The following is an 8004-nucleotide window of genomic DNA, read 5'->3' as shown; positions in this document are numbered from 1 at the left end:
AGAATTCTCACTACATAGTCCTCCTTAGAGTCACCAAGTCTGTTCTCATCTCAGGTACATTTCTTATGCTTCTAGTAGTACGCGACCAATACTACCTTTCACACCTATTTGTACCTTCCTCAAGAGTCGTCCTGATTCCTCTAATTCACATACTAGAACTACACACCATTCCTATGCTAAATAGCATACGTATCCTAGACTTTCCTAGGAATCCTCAACTCCCACCGCTCATAATACCGAGAACCTCAATCAACACCGTTGGTTTCCTTATACATGCAAGTTTTACACAATTGGAATCACATAGACTCTCAAATGATGACTCTACCCTAAGTCCACAACCAAACAAGGAACATGAAATGAGGCCAAATCAATCATTCTAGGGCTATATGATCCTTGTCGTATACAACTTTGAAAGCATACACTTAGCAATTAATTGAGCTGATACAAATTCCAAGTAATACATAACATCAAATTCCCCTAGGCTATAAGGCATCACACAAATCAAGAAATTTTGTCATATGATTCCTAAAGGTATCCTTACCCCATTCTAGTATACAATTTTTATATTAAGCATACTAATCACAATACATGGGTATGGGTAACTTGGGAATGACTTACTTGAGCTCGGCTAATTGCACACATCACACCCCCTTTTTACTTAGTAAAAATATTTTTAGAAGTTCAATTTTGTTTTCTTTTAAAAATAATATAATTTCCTCAGTTTAAGTTCTTACACACCCGAAAGTGTGCTCGAATCCTTTAAATCAAGGCTCTGATACCAACTTGTAACAACCTGAAAACAGTGATAAAATTTTTCATTCAAAGACTATCAATTTCATTCATTAACTGTTTCAAAAACCATCATCAAATATGATATTCAAAACATCAGAGTATAATTATTCAAAATGCGGAAATCATGAGGGGAGGATGTTGTTCCATCATGTCGGGTCCTTCCCTTTCAAACCAGAAGTACTTGAAACCATAAACATAAACTGTAAGCACAAATCTTAGTGAGTTCCCCAAAGTACCACATACCAAACATATAGTTGGGCTTAACCATGGGGTATAATGCGACCCAATATACATATATGGGCCCTGCCCTGGGGTGTACTTCAACCCAATCAACATATATGGGCCCCACCAGGGCCCTCGCCCTATGGTAACTTTCAACCCAATCAAACAATGGTGGGCCCCACCCTGGGGTCTATTTCAACCTGAACATACGATATTGGGCCCCGCCCTATATATAAGCCACATAACAACTATCACCCTAAATAATACAATAATGGGCCGGCATCGGTGCCTTCGACCCATGGATATAGTGAGAAAACTTACCTCACAATTGGGTGAGAAGCTGAACAAAATGTTGCTCCCAAAATCAACTCTACCGGTCACCTTCATGAATAACAGTGACCCTAACTCAGACTACATCTCAAAATACCCAAAATACCCCTTAGGTCAAACTTGGTCAACTCCTGGTCAAAGTCAATGTACAAGTCAACCGAGTCAATCGGGTCAACTCGGCGAGTACGCAGGGCATACTCAACAAGTACACGGGGCGTACTACGCGTTTGAGCAACATCGAAGGTTGACCATGTACACACAACGTACCTTTTAATACGCCAAGAGTATGCGGCTACCACCCATTCTTTCCATTAAGAGCTTAATCCTTAAGCTCTTTCGTCCAAAATCCAGATCTAGACCTAAAAAGATATCCTTAATCATAGAGTTTCCAACTTTATGATCTTACATGGCTATTAAGTGCCCAAAACCAAAAAACCTTACTTCTAACCCATAAAACTACATTTCAGAAAAAAGTTCACAAGTTTTGGTTAGAAATGAGTGAGGTATGTTTGTTCAAAGTCGAAGGTTGAAATCTGCCAGAATGTTGAAAAGTAGAACTCATGGAAACGTGGTTCAAAATACTGTTTTATCAAATGGTTTAGGTTTCCTTTGAATATTTTGAGATAAAAGAACATTATATTGAAAATATTTTGTATAAAAAAACTTGTTTCTAACCATTAGAACTTGCATGCAACAAAGCTAAATGAGAGCACACGTTTGAAAAAATCAATTTTTAATTCTAGATAAGGCTTACATGTGCTCATCTTTGCTCTTGAATTTGGTTTCATTATTGATCACCACCATTTCCAGAACATGCATCATGTTTTTGGTGGTGATGTACAAACATCAAAACAAAGATTCCTTGCAAGAACATGCCCTAGAAATCGAATATGTAAGAGAAAATGACTAGAAACTTTTGTAGACACTACTAGAAAATAGACCTTTAATGACGCGCAAACAATGACACTCGTTGATAGAGGACGCGCATTGGTGTGTGCCCTAAAAAATGATGTCAATTTTGCAAAATTTGAAGGATAGTGGACACGCATTTGTGCGTGCCCTAAAATTAGTGTAAGAAAAGAAAAAAAAAAAAAAAAGAAATGCGGAGGGCGCCTTTCATAAAGTGTGCGTCCTCTACATGTGTCGCTTTATATTTTTTTTCCTAAACGCGCGTTTTTAAAGGGGGGAAATGAAATCGTCTGAAATTCTAAAATTTTGAAGAACCCCGCTTCTACCCTCTCTCCTCAGTATCTCCCTTTTCATTCACTCCTTCCTTCTCTCTGTAAACCCTAAGCCATCGCCACTGCCACCGCCATTGAGCCTTAAAAACTCAATCCACACTAGAATCCTACAATAGAACCCTAATAATCCTTTTGAATCAACACATCCTTTTGAATCGGCTCGTCTTCCTTTACCTCTATACTCTCTCTCTCTCTCTCTCTCTCTCTCTCTCTCTCTCTCTAAGCCCTAAGCTGCCACCACCAACATCGAACCCGATATGCTTTAAGAGTTTAGAGTGCATCTAGAAACCTAAGCACACACTTCCGCCATCTCAAGATACCAGTTCAAGATCGAAACACTAATCCCTTTACCTCTATACTCTCTCTCTCTCTCTCTCTCTCTCTCTCTCTTGAGGACCGACTCTCGTAGGTACGTTTGTGTAATCAGAGTGGCAAAGGGAAGAAAGTTGACCCATGGAAGAGCATTAAGTCTGGGAAGAAATCCAGTGGGAGTTCAGGATCTAGGGAAAACATATACCTCCCACTGGTGCCTTCGAAGGATCCGAATTCAGGTTGAGTTTGGAGTGCGTCTAATGAAATCTGATCATCGGCGATGCAATAACGGTTCTCTCTCACACTCGAACCCTAGATCTCGCTTCCTACCCTCCTTCATCTCTATTCTCTAAGACAAAGGATTCCAATAAGAAGGATGTGGGTTTATTTGCGTTGGAGATGGCGCTCCTAGAGATGAGCTGCTTCCTCCTCCAATAAGAAGTATGTGGGAGCGATTCTTAATGTATACTGACGTTATCACCTTCACCTCCCCTCATCTATAACTTCACTGTGGTTCTGCACCTAGCTTTGCCACCGGTCGCTTCTAGCTTTGCACTCATTGGTATGGAACGCCACCTCCCGTTTAGTTTGGAGTGCCTATGTTGAATCACTCTTACTACTCTTATTCCTTTTCTCTTTGCCGCCACCTCCTGTTGTGCACCGTTGCTTCTCCGAATCCTCTACCGCCACCTGTTTCTAGCTTTATTACCCAGAAATTTGAGGTTTACTTTGGTTTAGGTGCGATTCTTCTTCCTTTTCACATCGTATAACTTTATCTTCACTCTAATTCTCATCTTTTGCATTCCGATTTTATTTAGCCTCTCAAAATCGATCTCAAGGTCGATTTTGCATGTATTTTGACTTTAATCAATTCACTTTGACATTTGACTTTAATCTATTTTGACTTTAATGAAGGTCACTTTAGTTTTGGTTTATTTATTTATTAAGCAATTCGCTTTCATATTTGGAAATTCAGGGGTTTGACTCTTTATAGTTTAAAGGAGGCAAGAACCTGTACTAAGGTTCAAATTTAAGGATTTACAGAATTGTGAAGGGGAGAAGTCGATTCACAGACTAGGCAGCGAGACCAACATTTGCTGATTGGAATGGCTCTGTAAGTAATACACCTTTTTCCTTTTATTATTATATATTTAACGAGGGTATTTTGGTCTTTTCATTTAAAACTTTACAAACTCCACTACTTTCCAGGATGTTGCAATGACAATTCTTTTAGAACAAGATTTTCATCTAGAGAATCTCTATGAAAAAACAAGAAGGAAGGTGAAATGACAGCTGTGTCCTTATCCATTTCCAGGCCTTCATCAAATTATAATAATAGGATGGAATGGGCAATTGGACCTCAAAAAGGTATCAAGACACTGATACCTTAACTTTTAACTGAATGTTTTTATTAGAAGTGAAACAGTAAAACTTAATGATAAACTTGTTTGTGATTTCCTACGGTTGGTCCTGTGGTTGTGGTTCCAATTGAAAATGCTGATGGAGAGGAGGATGCCATTTTTGGTTTTAATAAAACCCCCTCAAACTCAAATGGTCCTGTGGCTGTGACCATGAGTGAAAAGACGTCTGAAGCATCTGAGGAGGCTGATGAAACTATAGAGGATCAAATGCAATCCAGGTTTCTGTTACTTAGGTTGTATTTCATATTGGAGTAGACAACAGTTTCTGATAAATGTATGTACTTTAGTGGTTCAGAAATGAAAATGCTGATGGAGAGGAGGATCATCTTGAACAACCTACCACATCTTCATCTAATGTACCCAAGAATTTACCAACGGAAGGTGACATGTCATTGAATACGGGACCCGAGTGCAGAGAGTCAAAGCAAGAGACTTCTTCTTCTTCTTCTTCTTCTTCTTCTTCTTCTTCTTCTTCTTCTTCTTCTTCTTCACTCCTTACTCCAAGTCATCAATACCTAGCTGTTCATACATCACCAAATCCAAACTTCAGTTTTGGGTTCATGCCACCAATGATTGGAAGCCAAGTTACATCTTTTGAAAACACCAAGTCTCAGGCACACGATGCTTCTCATGTCCCAAGCTTTGTAGTAAGACCTTACCACCCTTATTTATTTATTTATTTATAATCCATTAATTAATTAATTAAAAAAGAAAATGATTTTTTTGAGAAAATTATTTACAGGTTTAGCAACCGTTTGATCCAGCAAGCTATGGACCGTATGCTTCAGCAGCCCCTACTGGTTATAACTCTGCTTCGGTTGCTGCCAATTCCATGGAATCTTTTAGGTCATAATTATATTGGATCAGAGCACTTGCTTCCATGTTTGCTTCGTGAAGGGGAAGGTGTAGCAGCTCGTGTTCTTGAGAATTTAGGTGCTGACCCAAATAACATTCGCACACAGGCAAGTGTGTTCGCTTTATTTTTCATGTGCCGGAAATACCCTTGTCTTATGTGCAATGTTTATACTTGTTGAATGGGTGATTAGAATGGTTGGGGAGAGTGCAGAAGATGTGGGTGCTGGAGTTGGTGGTGGGAGCTCTGGAAACCAGATGCCAACTCTAGCTCTAGAAACCAGACGCCTTATCAGCACCACCACCAGCTTTCGATTTCATCAACGGATGCTTCCCGTTCTTCTTCCCCATCCCATTCGCCACCAACCACCGTGACCCCGCCTTCTCTTGTTTCACATTCGACCCCCACCCCCAAACTACACTGTACAATTAGATATTAGGTTTTGAATTTTTTTTTGCTAGATACCTATATTGATAAATGATTTTATATTTGTTATTAATTGGCTTATTTTGTTTTGCCTTTGTTTATTTTATTTTGCCTGTGTTCCATATATTTAGTTGGCTTTGTTTGCATTAGGACTCAACATATATATAAGAAGTATTCTTATCTATTAACCAAGTAATTGATTTAACTTTTACATTATGAAGTGCAGATTATAGTAGGATCATCAATTAACAGTTTTTCTTATCAATTACAAGGTATAACAGAGAATGCAATTTAATCACGACAATGTTAGGCCAGTACAGGTATTCTTGCTTGCCATATGTTGTTTATCCGTAACTCTATGCAGTTAATTTATACCCTTCTTATTTACATGGCAGTTGCAATCTGTGGAAGTGCTCCCTAAAAAGGCTGTTAATATCTTGAAGGAAATTAGGTAGGCCTCAAAGGATAAATTTTTTCTTTATTTTGACAATTCAAAGTTTTTATTTTTCTTTATGTTTCCTGAACATGGTTTTGATTTTGTGATAAATGGATCTTTCGGGGGTTCTTTCTGGATTAACCAAGGAGTCCAACATTGACAAGTTTCTAGGGGTATTTTTGGAATCCCTCGTGGAGTACAGTCATGATGATGATTCGTGCCTTAAAGTGTTGCTTTCCATGATAAAAGTCGTTCCTGTTAATGTTTTAGTTGGTCGTTTAGTTACAAAACTTCTTTCAACATGCAATTGACAAGTTAATAAATCATATGTATTTCTTGTTAATTTACAGGATTTCTTGAAATACAACGAATCATCTCTAATGAAGCTGCCTTGTAAGATATTTGATCCCATTCCACTTGGTGAAGCTGCTGTTGTTGGGAGGATGAAGGATGCAAATTCAGTAGCAATGCCTGAAGGTTCATCTTTATATGATTTGGTTCAAACGAGAATCACTACCACACATGCTTCTGTTGGAGTGGTGGTTTGCTTGAGGGAAGAGTTGTCTCTTGTAAAAGATAAACCTGCTCATTTTGCAATTGACCAAGTGAGTTGACTTTTTCTCTTTCTCTTTGCAGGTTTCATATTACTGTTATTTCTAACCATATATATATATATATATATATATATATATATATATATATATATATAGAGAGAGAGAGAGAGAGAGAGAACAAAAGTTCAATGCTATAATTGACAAAAACTTAAAAGTACACTTCTATGAAAGGATAATGCTATATTCCGCAAAACATCATTTATTTGTTACTTTTGTTATGTGTGTGCATGTGTGTTGCTGTTTGTGTATAACAGAAAAAAAAACACCTTAACATACACACACGTATTTATAACTCATAAACATTATAAAAAATGACCTTTATAAAAAAGAATTGAAACAGGGATTAGCATTGTTGATAGCTTTACGAGTTCTTATGGGTGGTGTTAGATGGAATTGTGATGATATACTCTCTAGTTCATAGGATCAAGAATTGTCATTGTTGATAGCTTTACAGGTAATATTTACAATTTGTATGAGGGTATTCTTGTCATTTTGATTGTCATTGTTTAAACACACAACGGAAATTGGAAAGCGAATGAAAATAACAAGTGATTTTGTGTTGTGTTTACAGGGTTGATGAAAGCGAATAGCTCTCGAGTTAGAAGTGGAAAAGAAAGCTCAAGCCGAAAGAGATAAGACGCTGAAAATGCAAGTGTTGTATTCTTCATTTCAATTGTTAGTATGAAACATAGAGTAGATTAGATGAATGCAAATTTATATATTGTAAGAAATAGAATTGTATGACATTAAAGTTTATTCAATGGATTGTATTTTTTTGTATATGGTATTTTATTTCTATTATGACACATTAAATGCAAATTTAATTTAAAAATTAATAAATATATAAATATATATATTTTTTAAATATTTAAATTTACGATACGCAAAAATGTGTGTCATCTTCATTTATGACATGGCCTTTCTTGACAGGGGCTTTCTTGATACGCATTGCGTGCCATTAACACGTGCGTCGTAAGGTTACGACACGCGAATGCGTGTCGTCTTCCTTTATGACAGGGCCTTCCTTGATACGCATTGCGTGTCGTAAACGCGCGTCGTAATTGCGCGTCGTCTATAGATGACGCGCAAAAGCGCGTCGTCTCTCTTTATGACAGGGCCTTCCTTGACGCGCATTTGCGCGTCGTCTGAGCCTTTTACGACGCGCAACGAGAGTCGTAAAAGGCTGTTTTTCTAGTAGTGAGAGATCATAGGAGTTTGTGGTCCATTACCTTAGCTTGATTTGTGGCTTCAAGAACACCCAAGAACATCGTAAATCTTGTAGCTTTATGGCAGAAAAGTGGTTGGAAATAGAGAGGATTTCTAGAGAGAATAATTGTTGTTTCTAGAGAGAATGAAG

Source organism: Lactuca sativa, chromosome 3, assembly GCF_002870075.4.
Source record: "Lactuca sativa cultivar Salinas chromosome 3, Lsat_Salinas_v11, whole genome shotgun sequence".
In the NCBI taxonomy this organism is placed as follows: Eukaryota; Viridiplantae; Streptophyta; class Magnoliopsida; order Asterales; family Asteraceae; genus Lactuca; species Lactuca sativa.
The sequence above is the reverse complement of the archived record's forward strand: the minus strand, read 5'-3'. Positions refer to the sequence as shown.